A 17,669-nucleotide genomic window follows, 5' to 3' on the forward strand; every position below is an offset into this window, starting at 1 on the left:
ACGTCAAACTCATGGAAAGGCAACTCAATCAGGTCTGCCAAGAATTCATACCCCTGAATCCTTAACGGGCAACCCTTGTACACTTTGTTCACCACTACACTGTGGCCCAATGGATTAGTGACCAGAATGTCTTGGTCACTCTCCCCTACTAGTATCCCCCTTTCTACGGGTAAGTTGATGCAGATGTATGAATGAGTGGATCCTGGATCCACCAATGCATGCACAGGTGTATTGTAGAGGGAGAACGTACCCCTGATGACGTCTGGGGCATCTTGCTCCTCCTGAGCTCTCAAGGCATAAGCTCTGGCAGGTGGTCTGTTATCTGGCCTCTCTGCTGGCTCAGATGCAGGCCTCTGTGATGGTCCCATCAAGGCCGATTTGCGATTTCCTACCCTTTGTGGTGCAGAGCGTGTCTGTCTACTTGTGTTGGAGCAATATAGTAGTTCTGCGTGGGCTTCTTCAATCGATGCTCTGTTGACCCACACCTTAGCGTGCACCGCCACTCTCCAACACTCCCCCTTGTGCCACTTCAGGCAGTGTGGACATGCAGAAGATGCTAGGGCTGATCCCCTGAACCCCATCCCTGGAGAGCTGCCCACTGATGGTGTGGACTGACCTCTCCTAGGGGTAAACTATGGCCTGGGCCCCTGAGATTGACCCTGACCTTGTGGCTGACCTGAACTCTGTGCAGGTGGACCCTTGAACTTCTTCCCAAATGCAGGGGATGAACTAGACTGACCCGGGCCCCGCTTCTGCTGTCTCTCCCTTCTAGTCTGCTCACTGATTCTTACTTTTTCAACTTTTATTGCAGCTTCTACTAACTTTGTGAATTCTGTGATTCCTAAGGCAGTGATCATAATCTTTATATTGTCATTTAATCCTTCTTCAAATCACTTACACCTTTCGGCTTCATTAGGGACTAGCTCCCTTCTGTAGCGGCTCAATCTGACAAATTCCTTTTCATACTCGGCCACTGACAGCTGTCTCTGCCTCAGATTAATGAACTTTCTTCTTCTCTCTTTCAGGTATACACTACCCACATATTTCTTCTTAAATTCGGAGAGGAAGAAGTCCCAAGTTATTACTTCTGGCTGTACTTCACTGGACACAGTATCCCACCATTCATATGCATCATCTTGCAACAGAGATATGGCAGCTTCCAAGTTTTGCTCTGGAGTGCAGTGGAGTTGTTTTAAAACTCTGCCTGTTCTGTTCAACCAATTTTCGGCTGCAACAGAATCATCTTCTCTCTTGCCAAAGAAGTCCACTGCTCCAAACTTTCTCAATTTTTCCAGGTGTGATTTTGGTTGTGGAGGTGGTGGTGGTGGTGGTGCTGGCATTACCCCAGCCATTTGTCTGAAGAATTCGGCCATTTGTTGAAACATGGCCTATGGAGGCTGAGCAGGCTCTGCTTGAGCTGGCGGAGCAGGTTCTCCCATACCCCCAGTCTCAGCTGCTGCAGGTGGAGCATGACTCTCCACTTCCTCCTCAACTGCTCTCTGTGATGTAGGGTCCATATCCTATTCAAAATAAGAAAGACAAACAGATCTGCATTAGTGTCACCTCGACTCTTACAAATGCAATGCATGGTATGGACTCAATCTAGGCCCAGAAACGCCTAAACCGTGCTCTGATACCACTAAATGTGACACCCCTTACCCGTGTACAGTATATCCGAGTAAGCAATGTCACACGGTGTACCGGCACACTCTATTTTACCTTAATTAATTTTTATCATGGTTTTGAATATAACTTGTGAAATATTATTTATTTAAGTCATTTATTGAAATTATAATTTATTTGGGGTTCCGAAAATTTTATAGAAAATCCGGCAGAGTACCGGCTAAAAATGGAGAAAACAGTTCTTCGGAACCTGTGAAAAACACTTCCAAAATCATTTCCAAACAATCCCAACTCCATTTTATCAACAAAGTCTCAACATGATTTTCAACAACCTTTCCATTACTCAAACATTCATTTCTCATAGTATTCAAACATAAGCAATAAATAAATATTCAAATTTTTTCCATTCACAAACACAATTTTCATTATTTACATGAACATCAAAATACATTACATAAGTTCAATTACATATGAGAAAATAAAAGTTAGTTACAAAATACCAAAATGAAACCTAGTGTCCTACCAATGCACTGTAGGTGGTGAGGTGACACGGACACTATGCAGAGCTGCAGGATGGTCTCACCCAGTCTGCGGTCTACTGGGCTCTCGATCAGTATCTCCAGAACCTACGCGTAGCAAAAGCAACGCGCTAAGCAATAATGCTTAGTGGTGCAAATAATAAAATAGAAAGAAATAACAGAAATAAATATGCATTGAATGTATATGTCTTATTTGTTTGTATTTGTATATCCATTTATTTCGTTAACTTTGTCCACTTTTATTCATTTGGTTGCCCAAGTAACCTATACTGAACGACTGGACTGGATAAACGGGTAAACTGGCACTGGGTATCTAGTACCTCAGGCCGTCACACCATCGGTCACATGTGCATCTCCCGGTGTGCAACAGAACAGCTAATAAGCTGTAATGACAATAGGCACAAGGCCAAATATCAACACAAGGTCAGAATCGCTAAAAGCCATGAAATCACAAAATGGCATAATGCCATGTGCAGTACTGCTAACTGAACCATATTGGCATGCCAAACTATCCAAACCAATCTTGTTAGGTATACTAGGGCATTTGATACTTTTGAATTCTTCAATTTTTGAATTTCAAGTTTTGGTGTCACTATTCACTTCATTAGTCAACAAAAATGTTGACTTTTGGATAGAAAATAGGTGCATTGGTTTTAACACTCCCAATGTACCACATTTTGCATTTAAAACTTGTTGGAATTAATCACCAATACCATTTCTAAGCTTAGCACTAAGGGAGCAGAATTTTCAGTTTTTGCACCCCAACTTTACTGTTCCATTAGTGACTGTTACAGTGGAAATTTGAGGAAATGGTAAACATGAAAGTTGTTCCTTATTTTGTTCAGTTGAATTTTGTTTTTTGAATCACTCCATTTGGAGTTTTGTAGCTCCAGATATGGTCCAAAAACCTCAGCTGGCCAGATTGCAAAACTGCAGAATTGACCATATCTACATTGCAGTGAACAGTGACTGCCACTGCCTTGTTGGATAGGTTCTGGTCATAATTTGGGATAGGTTTCTTCATAAAAGTTGTTTGTCTATATCTTATCTTGTTGCTGTAAAAATTTTAGGTCACTTGGGCCATTCTACAGTGAGTTATGGCCACTGTTCATTTGGTCATTCTGCAGAATCTGATTTCAGGGTATCCGAATTGGGGCCAATTTTTGGTCCACTTGCTTTGGTCTTTTGGGCATGGTTTCTTCAGAAAAATTGTGCCATTATATGTCTATTTTCATGTCCAATTGGCCAAACACCAATTGAACCTACACAGCCAAAGTTATGGCTGTCCAAGTGGGCTGGACTCACAGCCACCCTGCTGGTTACCCTAGGCAGCCTACCAAATCAGTTTGCAATGCCATAATTCACTTCAAATTATGGTCAATTTACCTCAAATGGTCACTAATTGACCATTAGAATGTTCATATACCATTTCATGAGCAAACCCTAATTTTGTTCAAGTCTCCAAGTTCTCAAAGTTCAATTTATGCATTAAACTTACAATTTTAACTTAAATCATGTTCTTAAACATGAATTGAGTGAGAGAGAATAAATTGGGCACTAACCTTAGGAGGGCAGAATTTTCCCTTCAATTTTCTTCACTTTCTTTAATTTTCTTGGCAGCCAAACACTTTCCCAAGAGGTTAAATCAAGTTTTTGTGAAGAAGACTAAAGGTTTTATGGTGATTTTTCAAGAGAATTTCTAGTGAGAAGTTTGGAATAACAATGGTGAAGGGAGAGGAAAGAGAGAAACGGCTGAAGAAGATGAGGAATGAAGAAATTGTTTTCATTTTTTTGTCATTTTATCTTTTTTAATTTGGCTTGTTGAGTTGTGATTGGTGGAAGCCCTCCAAATGACATCATGTGATGTCATATTTAGGTATTTCTTTCATTTTCTTTTCTTCTTTTCTCTACTCATTTTCAATTTAATTTTTAGCAATATTTATTCATATTTTAGATCATAATAATTATTTACTTAACTGGACAAGTCGGCCAAAAATCGTCTCTGAAGGCGAAATGACCAAAATGCCCTGCGTTTGGCTTAACGGGTCAAAATTGTCTGTACCGATTGAAAAATTTTTTTAAATATTTTCTTGGCATTCTAATGCCATAGGAACCTCAATGACCCTTCTCTGGAGTCCCAAAAATTATTTTATGAATTTTTCCCCGGGTCTAGGGCTCCTAGTTGCGAGAACCGCAACTTCCCTCTGGGTTACCCATCACTTGGGCACCGGCTCATTTGACTTAGTTGTATTTTATTTCTAAAATTTTTACTAAATTTTTCTTATTAATATTTGAGTTAATTATGATCCCTCACTTTAGTTTAAATATTTTTCCGAACGTTCTAGCTGTCCGGTCCGACACTGGTCACCAGAACAGTAGAATGTACGGAGTTGCTACCGAGAGGGTGTTACAACTCTTCCCCTCTAATTTAAATTTCGTCCTCGAAATTTACGTGATGCAAACAGTTGAGGGAACTGTTGCTTCATCGCCTCTTCACTTTCCCAAGTTGCCTCCTCGGTGTTGTGGTGCCTCCAAAGCACTTGCACCAGTGGAATATGCTTATTCCTCAATTCTTTTACTTCCCGAGCCAGGATTCGTAGAGGTTCTTCTTCATATGTCAAATCCGGCTGTATTTCAATTTCTTCCCTGGAGATGACATGTGAAGGATCTGAGCGGTATCTTCTTAGCATAGACACGTGGAACACATTGTGGATCTTGTCCACTCCGTGGTAAAGCTAGCCTATAGGCCACTGGACCCACACGTTCAATGACTTCATATGGGCCAATGAACCTAGGGCTCAACTTACCTTTTCTTCCAAATCTCAATACCTTCTTCCACGGTGACACCTTGAGGAACACTTTGTCGCCAACCACATTTTCTATTTCTTTTCTCTTCAGGTCGGCATATGATTTCTGTCTGTCTGAGGCAACCTTCAGGTTGGCTTTGATTAGTTTCACTTTCTCCTCAGTCTGTTTCACTGTGTCCTGCCCTACCGCTTGTCTTCGCCAATTCAGTCCAAAGACACCTGAGTTCTACATTTTCTCCCATACAGTACTTCATATGGGGCCATTTGGATGCTAGCTTGGTAGCTATTGTTGTATGCAAATTCTGCAAGTGGGAGGTATCTATCCCAACTTCCCTCAAACTCAATGATACAACTCCTCAGCATATCCTCAAGGACCTAATATATATTTCATGTTATTATTATCATTTCAGTTCAATATGTGTATTTGTTTAATTGGTTTCAATTGTTTACCTGGATTACTCTTTCTAATTGCCCCTCCGTCTGAGGATGGAAAGCTGTGCTGAAGTGGAGTTGTGTACCCAAGGACTCATGCAACTTCTTCCAAAATCTCGATGTAAACCTTGGGTCTCGATCAGATATGATGGAAAGTGGAATTCCATGCAGTCTAACTATCTCACTGATATACAATTCTGCTAACTTCTCCAGTGAGTAGTCAGTCCTAACTGGCAGAAAGTGTGCCGACTTCGTCAATCTATCCACTATCACCCATACTGCATCATGTTTCTTCTGGGTGAGAGGTAGACCACCTACAAAATCCATGGTGACCCGATCCCATTTCCATTTAGGTATGCATATAGGCTGTAGCAATCTTGATGGAACTTGATGTTCTGCCTTGACTTGCTGACATGTCAAGCATTTAGTCACATAGTCAGCTATGTCCTTCTTCATACCAGGCCACCAATAATGAAGCTTCAGATCATGATACATCTTTGTACTTCCTGGGTGCATAGCATATACCCCAATACTGAAGTTTGGAATAACAATGGTGAAGGGAGAGGAAAGAGAGAAACGGCTGAAGACGATGAGGAATGCAGAAATTGTTTTCATTTTTTTGTCATTTTATCTTTTTTAATTTGGCTTGTTGAGTTGTGATTGGTGGAAGCCTTCCAAATGACATCATGTGATGTCATATTTAGGTATTTCTTTCATTTTCTTTTCTTCTTTTCTCTACTCATTTTCAATTTAATTTTTAGCAATATTTATTCATATTTTAGATCATAATAATTATTTACTTAACTGGAGAAGTCGGCCAAAAATCGTCTCTGAAGGCGAAATGACCAAAATGCCCTGCGTTTGGCTTAACGGGTCAAAATTGTCTGTACCGATTGAAAATTTTTTTTAAATATTTTCTTGGCATTTTAATACCATAGGAACCTTAGTGACCCTTCTCTGGAGTCCCAAAAATTATTTTATGAATTTTTCCCCGGGTCTAGGGCTCCTAGTTGCGAGAACCACAACTTCCCTCTGGGTTACCCATCACTTGGGCACCGGCTCATTTGACTTAGTTGTATTTTATTTCTAAAATTTTTACTAAATTTTTCTTATTAATATTTGAGTTAATTATGATCCCTCACTTTAGTTTAAATATTTTTCCGAACATTCTAGCTGTCCGGTCCGACACTGGTCACCGGAACAGTAGAATGTAAGGAGTTGCTACCGGGAGGGTGTTACAAAATGAATGAATATTGTTTATTTAGTCATTTTGCCCAGGCAGAATGTGTGTTACCTGGATTTGGTCAATTTTTAGGGCATCCTACGTTTGGTTTCTAGATAGGGTTCCTTCATCAAAGTTGTGCCATTATGTGTTTAGTTTCATGTTCAATTTGCCTTGCACCAATTGAACCTACACAACTCAAGTTATAGCTGCCCAAACTTGCTAGACTCACATCCAGACCTACAGGGCACTCAAGGCAGCATATCTACCCTCAATTCCATTGGCACAAATCACTTCAATTCCTCATTAATCATAGCCAAATGGTCACTAATTGACCATTACAACTTTAGTTTATGTCCATTTTCATCCACTCCCAAAATTAAATTTCAAAACCCTAACCCTAATTGACCAAGCCTCCAATTCATGCATCTTACTCCTAATTTGCTATACTAATCATATAATTTATACTAGGGGTAGCTAATATGTCACTTTAAATCAAAGAATTCTCCTAACCCTAACTCATGTCAAGGCTGCCAAAATTTCATGGAACATAATCATGCCTAATTAATTCAATTTTTATCAAAATTTCAACTTAACTTAGCTTAAATTCATGTTTAGAAAGATGTAAATGCAAAGAATATGGCACTAACCTCCTTGGAGAGAATTTCTCCCTTCAATTTCCTTTACTTTCTTTGGTTTTCTTGGCAGCCAAACACCTTCCCAAGTGGTGTAGATAAGTTTTAATGAAGGAGGTTTAAGGTTTTGTGGAGGGAAATCAATGAAAATTAAGAGAGATGAAGAAATGTTTTTCATGGAAGAGAGAGAGATAAGAGATTTCCGGCAGTGAGAGACAAATGAGGAAGATGGCCGTTTGATTTTTGTTTTTATCTCATTTTTATTTCATTTTTATCCCTTTATTTAATTTGTCAAATTGTGATTGGGTGTTGGCATTTTAATGACATCATGTGGTGTCATAATTCCCAATTTCTTTCATTTTTCTTTCCTTTTATTTTCTACTCATTTTCAATTAAATTTTTAGCAATATTTATTCATATTTTAGATCCTAATAATTATTTACTTAACTGGACAAGTCGGCCAAAAATCATCTCTGAAGACGAAATGACCAAAATGCCCTTCGTTTGGCTTATTTAGCCAAAATCATCTGTACAGATCTAAAAATTTTTCTAAGTCTTTTCTTGGCATTCTAATGCCATAGAATCCTCAATGACTCTTCTCTGGAGTCCCTAAAATTATTTTATGAATTTTCTCCAGAGTTTAGGGCTCCTAGCTGTGAAGATCGCAACTTCCCACTGGGTTACCCATCACTAAGGCACTGGCTCATTTAACTTAGTTGTATTTTATTTCTAAAATTTTTCTTAGATTTTTCTTACTATTATTTGAGTTATTTATGACTCCTCACTCTAGTTTAAATATTTTTTTCTAGACGCTTTAGTTGTCCGGACCGACACCGGTCACTGGAGCAGTAGAATGTACGGAATGGCTACAGTGAGGGTGTTACAATTCTTTCCCTCTAACAAAAATTTCGTCCTCGAAATTTACTCAGTGTAAATAGTCAAGGAGCTGCTACTTCCTTATTTCTTCACCTTACCAGAGAAAACGGATCTGCATTAGTATCACCTCGACTCATATGAATGCAATACATGTTATGCACACTATCCCTTTCCATCTATCTATGCCTAGGAACGCCTAAACTGTGCTCTGATACCAATAAATGTGACACCCCTCACCTATCTATAGTGTAGCTGAGCGAGATATGTCACACTCAGTGCCGGAGCACCCTATCTTATCTTACTTTATTCCTTTAATAATTTGATCTCGTTATATTTTAATATCAATTATTTTTTTGACAGAGAAACTAGCGGAGTTTCTCCTATTTTATTAAATATTGACGTGATTCACTATTTACCTGTTTGAAATTTTCAATAATATTTTCAAATAAATATCTCATCCATACTCATCATTTATGATAGTGTCCATACATTTCAATTCTTATTCATTACCATGCATATTCATTCATGCTCATTTCATATATCAAAATTTTTAAATTTCCATTAATTACATAATTTACAATTTACATAATAGACAAATTAATTACAATTCCATAATTTATATTTCAACATAATAACTAATTATAAATACATAAAATAACTTCTATGAGCCCTATCTACATGCATTGCTGAGGAGGTGACAACCTTGAATACTTCAGACACTTCTGCAGATCAGAACTCTAAAATCTCTGTTTAATATTCGTTGGGCTTTACCTTCAGTACCTGCGCGAGGAAACAAATCCATCGCGCTAAGCATTGCTGCTTAGTAGTGCAATAATATAACAAAAAAAATAATATATACAAAATACAAATGGAAATAAAAACATAATTTGCGTAATCAAGAATTATTTTCATTTCATATGAAATTCCTAATATTAATTATCTTTTGTCATATTATATTGTTCTTTAGAATCGCTTGTTTCCTACATTTACTGTAGTGATATACAAAATACGAAATATATTAGTATATTACATTTCTATTCATGTTATTTCAGAAGATGCAGTTGTAATTATTTATTTAAATGATATCTATTTTGCTAATCTTTTTATCCTTTCACTCAATATTTCCTAGGTGTTTGGATCATTTCATAGTAAATAAAATTTTAAAACTAATTCTAGTTTTTTTCTTATTCATTCATTTAATTCACATTATTCTTAACAAATTTCACTGCCCAAGTAACTTATAACAGGCTGACTAAACTAGATAACGGGTCATTGGCACTGGATACTGCGGTGCCTCGGGCCGTCATACCATGGGACGCAGAACGTCAACCACGTATGCAGTCAAAATGGCTAAAAAGCCATGATAACACATAATCGGGCATAAAAGCCATGAGTGCGGGCATAAAGCGATGAATACGGGCATAAAGCCATGAATACAGGCATAAAGCCTTTCGCAGTACTACTAAAACAATACCCTATTGGCATGCCAATCTATCCAATCTGACACACGTGTCTAGGCAATACATGGGCACATAAGTACCATTAAATATTAATGTCTTCTTATTTCATTATTTCATTATAAGTTCCAATTATAATTTATAACCTTTTAATTTTATTCTTAACAGAAGTATAAATTTCTAAATCACAATTCTGTATAGTTTATACATTCATCACAATTCATACATTCTTTACATCATTCATTTTGGATCTCAATTCACAACAATGGAGTTCATGTACCATTTTACCTTCATCATAATTCATATGTTTATTCATTGTATCCTTACATCATTCATTTTGGATCTCAATTCACAACAATGGTGTTCATGTACCATTGTACTCAAAATACTTTTTCTTGTCCTTTCTCATTTATACACTCGAAAATCTACTTATGTAATTATAAATTTTATATTTCAAGTTGAATTACTAATATTTATTAATTTTATTTGTGATGGGCATATAAGCCCAAACTACCTATTCACATCAATTAGGTGACTTACTTTTAATGTTTCAAATAATCCATGAACATTTCATGGATTTCAAATTTATGGCTTTAATTTCCTTCTATCAATTTTGACTACGATGCATAGTCCCCATTTGTCATACAATTCTAAGCATTTAAGCTTAGAATTAGTTCTAGGCCTTCATCTTAATTTGCTAACTATTTTAATTACTATTCACCTTTCTAGTCAACCAAAATATTGACTTTTTCATACTTAATGGATATGTTAATTCTAATTACACCAAGATCCCACATATTGAGTTTTACATTTGTTAGTATTAATTGTCAATTGCAATTTAAAGTCCCCAAGATGCATTTCTAAATTTTCAGTTTTGAATACCTAAGTTTACTGTTCCATTGGACATTTCTACAGTGGAAACTGGGCTAATGTTTCTTCATCAAAGTTGTTCCTTATTGTGTCTTCTTTAATTCTCATTTTGAATCACTCCAATTGGAGTTTTATAGCTCAAGTTATGGCCTTAATACCATAACTGGCCGGATAGGGCAGTACCCAGAATTTCTAGGCAGAATCCATTCTGGTAGTTTTGGTATCCTGAGTTTGGTGGGCAATTTCATTAAGTTCTAATCAAAATTTGGAGTTGTGTCCTTCATGAAAGTTGTCCTAAATTGTCTAAGCTTTATATTGATATAAATTTTAGGTTAATTAGACATTTTTACAGTGAGTTATGACCAAATGAATGAATACTATTCATTTGGTCATTTTGCCCAGGCAGAATGTGTGTTACCCATATTTGGTCAATTTTTAGGGCATCCTATGTTTGGTTTCTAGACAGGGTTCCTTCATCAAAGTTGTGTCATTATGTGTCTACTTTCATGTACAATTGGCCTTGCACCAATTGAACCTACAGAACTCAAGTTATAGTTGCCCAAACTTGTTGGACTCACATCTAGACCTGCAGGGCACTCAAGGCAGCACATCTACCCTCAATTCCATTGGCACAAATCACTTCAATTCCTCATTAATCATAGCCAAATGGTCACTAATTGACCATTACAACTTTAGTTTATGTCCATTTTCATCCACTCCCAAAATTAAATTTCAAAACCCTAACCCTAATTGACCAAGCCTCCAATTCATGCATCTTACTCCTAATTTGCTATACTAATCATATAATTTATACTAGGGGTAGCTAATATGTCACTTTAAATCAAAGAATTCTCCTAACCCTAACTCATGTCAAGGCTGCCAACATTTCATGGAACATAATCATGCCTCATTAATTCAATTTTTATCAAATTTTCAACTTAACTTAGCTTAAATTCATGTTTAGAAAGATGTAAAAGCAAAGAATATGGCACTAACCTCCTTGGAGAGAATTTATCCCTTCAATTTCCTTCACTTTCTTTGGTTTTCTTGGCAGCCAAACACTTTCTCAAGTGGTGTAGATAAGTTTTAATGAAGGAGGTCTAAGGTTTTGTGGAGGGAAATCAATGAAAATTAAGAGAGATGAAATTTTTTTCATGGAAGAGAGAGAGATAAGAGATTTCCGGCAATGAGAGACAAATGAGGAAGATGGCCGTTTGATTTTTGTTTTTATCTCATTTTTATTTCATTTTTATCCCTTTATTTAATTTGTCAAATTGTGATTGGGTGTTGGCATTTTAATGACATCATGTGGTGTCATAATTCCCAATTTCTTTCATTTTTCTTTCCTTTTCTTTTCTACTCATTTTCAATTAAATTTTTAGCAATATTTATTCATATTTTAGATCATAATAATTATTTACTTAACTGGACAAGTTGGCCAAAAATCATCTCTGAAGACGAAATGACCAAAATGCCCTTTGTTTGGCTTATTTAGCCAAAATCATCTATACCGATCTAAAAATTTTTCTAAGTCTTTTCTTGGCATTCTAATGCCATAGAATCCTCAATGACTCTTCTCTGGAGTCCCTAAAATTATTTTATGAATTTTCTCTAGGGTTTAGGGCTCCTAGCTGTGAAGACCGCAACTTCCCACTGGGTTACCCATCGCTAAGGCACTGACTCATTTAACTTAGTTGTATTTTATTTCTAAAATTTTCTTAGATTTTTCTTACTATTATTTGAGTTATTTATGACTCCTCACTCTAGTTTAAATATTTTTTTCCAGACGCTTTAGTTGTCCGGACCGACACGGGTCACTGGAGCAGTAGAATGTACGGAATAGCTACAGTAAGGGTGTTACATAGGCCTATCTATGTAGGCATATTCATGTAAGCCTATCTATGTAGGCTTGTTCATGTAGGCCTATCTATGTATCTATGTAGGCGTATTCATGTAGGCCTATCTATGTAAGCGTATTCATGCAGGCCTATCTATGTAGGCTTGTTCATGTAGGCGTATTCATGTAGGCCAATCTATGTAGGCGTATTCATGTAGGCCAATCTATGTAGGCGTATTCATGTAGGCCAATCTATGTAGGCTTGTTCATGTAAGCCTATCTATGTAGGCATATTCATGTAGGCAGTACTGCTCTCTGTATTCCCTAATTAGTATACCAATCGATCCAGCTATATATATATATATAAGCCTAGGTTTACTGTGGGCAATTAATCATTAATAATTATTTAACTAAATTTTCATGTTCGTGTATTGTGGGAAAGTGGGTCACACATTTCTGTTTCATGTAATTTAGCATATAGTGATAACAGAATTTTCATGTCAATGTATAGTGGGAAAGTGAATCCCACTTACCCATTTCATGTAATTTAGCGTGTAGTGACTTATTAGGGATAAGTCAATAAGTTATTTCAAGAACCTTTCTTTAGGTTCAGTTTTATTGTCTTGTCTTTACATATCAAATTAAGCAACTTATAGCTACTATTTGGCCACACTTCCTTAATGGAAGTTGTTCCTCTATGTCTTTTCTTTATTTTCCTTTTTGAATCATGTCATTTAGATTTTTGTAACTCGAGTTATGGTTAAATAACCATAACTAAGTCAATTTTGGATTTTGGTTCCCTTAATAGGCAGTTTTTGTATGGAACTTTGCAAATTTTAGTTGAGTGGGTTGCTGCCATATTTAGGCCTAGTATTCTTCATAGGATATGTTACCCTATGTCTTATGGTCAATCAAAAATTTGGATTGTGATTTTTCAAGCCTTGTAGAATTATTTATAATCAAATTATTGACCTGGACTCAAGTGCCTTGTAGTAATAGGATTTTAATTAGGTCAGTAACTTTGACCTAATATTTAAGCTTCTTACATTCATAAGTTAAAGAAAACGTCTAAAACAAAGTTGAAGGTCTATTTCTTAGCTTTCCAGAATGGCATAGCTCAGTTCAATTGAAGATTTCTAGTGGGAGATATGCTTAAGACACTATTCTGGAATTAATGGTCATTTATACCATTTCCTGAATTGGTATGCCAAATTAATCAAGTTAATTGACCTAGTTTCCTTAATTTTTGGGTTTTGGTCAAAATACCATTATTATAGGCCTATGTCTTATTGAAATTTTGGCACTAGTTTCAGGGCATTTGGAGTTCTATGGACCAAGTTATGGTCTCTTTACAAAAACTGGTCAATTTGCATTTGTCTAGCAATTCTGGGCAATTTCAATTCTGGACAGTTTTGGTGTCCCTATTTAGGCAAGCAATTTAACTTGGTTAATGGCATTTCTGGGTTTTGGTGCCTTCACAAGAGTTGTAGCCCTATGTCTAAGCTTTCCAATGGTATAAATTTCAGGTCATTTGGACCTGTATACAGTGATATATAGACAAATGAATGAACATTGTTCATTTGGTCAAAATTCTGGGTTTACATTTTGGCAATCTGAATTACATCAGATTTTTGGTCACTTTTTAGGCATAATTTTGGCAAGGTTTCTACATGAAAATTGGTCCATTTTAGGTCTAATCTTACTTCCAATTGGTTTCATACTAATTGGGGTCACACAATTTCACTTATGGCTTAAAACATATACTGCCATCAATAAGTACTCAACCTACAAGGAAATTACTTTCTCCATCTCTCAAACTTCAAATAGCATATATGACACTTCTAAATATCATCAATGATCTCAATACAATCAATTTCCAGAAGTATACACAAGTCTATAATAGTCAGTTCAAAACCCTACTTCAAATGGTCAAATTCAACAATAATATGCACATGAAACAATTGCTAACACATGTGACTTCAACTATCAACATCTAATTCACTTCCCTATATCCATGAACACCATTAATCATCATTAATTCATGAAATTATCCATCTCTTAAGTTCCTTAAGGCTACCATATTTGGGCAATTTCACTAGTCTCTCACAATTTACTCAAAGCCCTAATTCAAAGTGTCAAAGTCAATAATATACATACAATTAAATTCTAATACTCTTAATCACTTTACTCAACATCATTAATCACCCTTTTTCAGGTACAATTTAATCAATATCCATGCTTATCAAGGCTGCCCAAAATTCAACAATTACACAACCCTTGCCAAATTCAAGCAATTACACACAAAGTTTCCAAATTAAAATCAAAACCCTAATTCAAATTTCTCAATCTCAATCAATTTAATTCCTATCACTTCCCATACATATACCCATACCAAACATCATCTTTAAACTCATTTACATCATTTAAACACAGTAAAAGAAAAAGAAAAAGGAAAAAAGTTTATTACATCACCTTTAAGACATCATCATGACGTCAAAACTCATTTTAATTTCCCTACCATAATTGACCAAGTCAATGTTAGTAGTATGCCCTAGAGCATATCATTTAGTATGTATCTTGTACATATTTTATTAATAAAAGGTATTTTCACTTTTCCATTTACATAATATATTTATGTGTAATAGAAAAGGTCCATTGATATTTTGTTAGAAATTCTATTCTTAAGTTGTTAAGAATATGAGTGACAATATTTCTAGCACAAAGTATCATAAATTGGTTCACAATCGAGGATACTTCACAATAAGGACATGACTTCTTCAGAAAGATTGTAATCATGTTTGTTCCCAAGTTATTTATGTGAGATGTAAATAAGATAGAATGGTGAGTCTCATGCCATATAACAAACATGATAGGCACTTATACATAATAAGTAGGCCGAACCAGTGACATTTATGACAAGCACATGGAGTTTACTCTTGTCAATGTATTGTCATAAATCATATTAGTGCATATAATCTTTAGACCTAAGATAGCACAGTTATCTTGTATATAGGTGGTTTGAGTTTGATACTACTTTCATACTTGTACTGTGTATGGGTATATGGGCATGTGTTAGCTCTTACTAGTTATATATGGAGGTAGGTGTTGATCAAGATGGAATCTGTTCCTCTAAGTAAATAGGGATAAAATCCTATGTTCATTTAATTGTGCTTGATGTTTCAAGTTCCTGGCCAGGACAGATAGATTTATTCAGAAAAGAGTTTCTGATGAGAAAATCTTTTTAATCAAGAACTGAAATTAAAAGAGAACATAATATTCATAGCAAATGGGGTTTGACATAAACCATGACTCCAGCATGAATTGGGATTTTGTAACAGATAGATTCTAGTGCATGGTAACATATGATTATAGGCTCATTTAAGGTAAATCTTATTACTGATTGGGTGGCCATAGCATGCTATGATAGGTGTTAACCTTGGTCTATGAGGTGCATAAAATGATTTAGAGAAATCATTTATGGTAAGAAAGAGTTCTGATGATATTAAGAGTTGATATTATGTCTCATTGCCAATTAGTAATGAGCCTAGTAAGTCACACACATAGACAAGTAATCACCAAATTAAATGCGATTTAATTAATTAATTAAAGAGTTTAATTGATTAATTAAATAGGTTTGGTTTGCAATTAGATTACAAAGTCCCTAGCATGGCTTAAAACCAAATCTAGGTTATTGGATGTATAGTATAAGTTAAATTTATATTTAAAGTGTTTAAATATGAATTTAATTAATGAGAAATTAATTAATAGAGATTAATTAATTAATTAATTAATATTTGATATAAATTGATTAGAAGAAGAGAAATAATTATTTTGGGTTGAGAACTCAAAATTAAGACACAGGGGTATTTTTGTCATTTCACAGGGTGACATGTGACACCAAGAGATGGTGACACATGGCACTATACATAAGCTTGCCATTTGACTTTTAATCATGCAAGATGATCAAAGTCAAGATTAAATATAGGTTTGACACTTGGTACAATGTGATTGGGTCAATTAAACCAAGAGCCAATCAGAAAGTGACATGTGGCAAGGGTTTTAAGTGATGACCTAGCTATATAAGTGTTGTTATGAAAGAGTAAAACGTGTGGCTGCTGTTCTTCTTTGGTGCCGCCACCCAAAGAACATCTCCCCTCTTTTCTTCTTCATCTCTCATCAATTCAAAGAGATTAGCCAACAATCTCTTGAATTAAAAATACTAGAAATTGTTTCTAGTGTCCTGTTTACATCTGTAATCTCTCAAAAGGCAAAACCTGATTTTCTAATTGATAGAAACCATTCAAGGGGCTACCATAGGTGATCTTGGTGTGGACAAGCTAGAGGGACAACATCTGGTGTCCTAGGCGTATCCCAAAGGTGCCAAACACACTGCAGTGCATCAAAAGGTTAATGCACTTGTTCTTGATCTAATCTAGGGTTCGAATGAATTAATCTGTTAATTCTAAAATCTTAAATGGCAAATGTAGATCTAAAAATATATTAAAAGAGTTTTAATATGCTGTTTATCATTGAAATCAAATAGATAAAAATGAATCTTGCATAATGCATGTGACCTAAGATGAAAAATTTTGAATTTCAATGATCTAAACTTGTGTTTTTCATGCTTTCGCTCCTTCAATTGGTATCAGAGCCACTATATTTTCCATTTAGATTGTTGATTATATGATTTAATTGTGTGGTTTGATCATGAGATGATAGATCCATTGCTGGTTGCAAAGGAAAGGTGGCAGCATGGTGATGAACACCAATGGTGCACACACTTTGTGGTCTCCAATGGTGTACGCAAGGTTTGGGTTTTTGAATCTGCAATTATTGTATGATCTAAGGTTCATCCTATGACTAATTAAAATGTTTAATTAGTTGTTTTAATTACACAATTAAATTTTGATTCAAATCTGAATTTTAAAAGTTATTTGAATGTGATTCAAATCTGAATTTTTAAAGTTGTTTGAATGTGATTCAAATCTAAATTTTTGAATTTGTTTGAATGTGATTCAAATCTGAATTTTTAAATTTGTTTGAATGTGATTCAAATGTGAATTTTTAAATTTGTTTGAATCATATTCAAATCTAGATTTTTAAGTTGAATATGAGATATTCAATTTAATTTAAGTATGTATGTTTTATTTAATTATTAAATAGTGATATGCATGATGGATGATCATGGACTATAAAAGACCAATGTGATTGGATTTGTTTCTTTTATATTTCTTTGGGTTGTAAATTAATTAATTTATTTTAATTTATTTTGGGCACGTATTATTAAGATTGTAATAATTTTTGGGTTGTAATTTCATTTATTTAGTTCTTGTAAATTCGTCTTGGTATGCCAAGGATTACTATGTAATTG

This window comes from Hevea brasiliensis, chromosome 5 (assembly GCF_030052815.1).
Source record: "Hevea brasiliensis isolate MT/VB/25A 57/8 chromosome 5, ASM3005281v1, whole genome shotgun sequence".
Classification (NCBI taxonomy): Eukaryota; Viridiplantae; Streptophyta; class Magnoliopsida; order Malpighiales; family Euphorbiaceae; genus Hevea; species Hevea brasiliensis.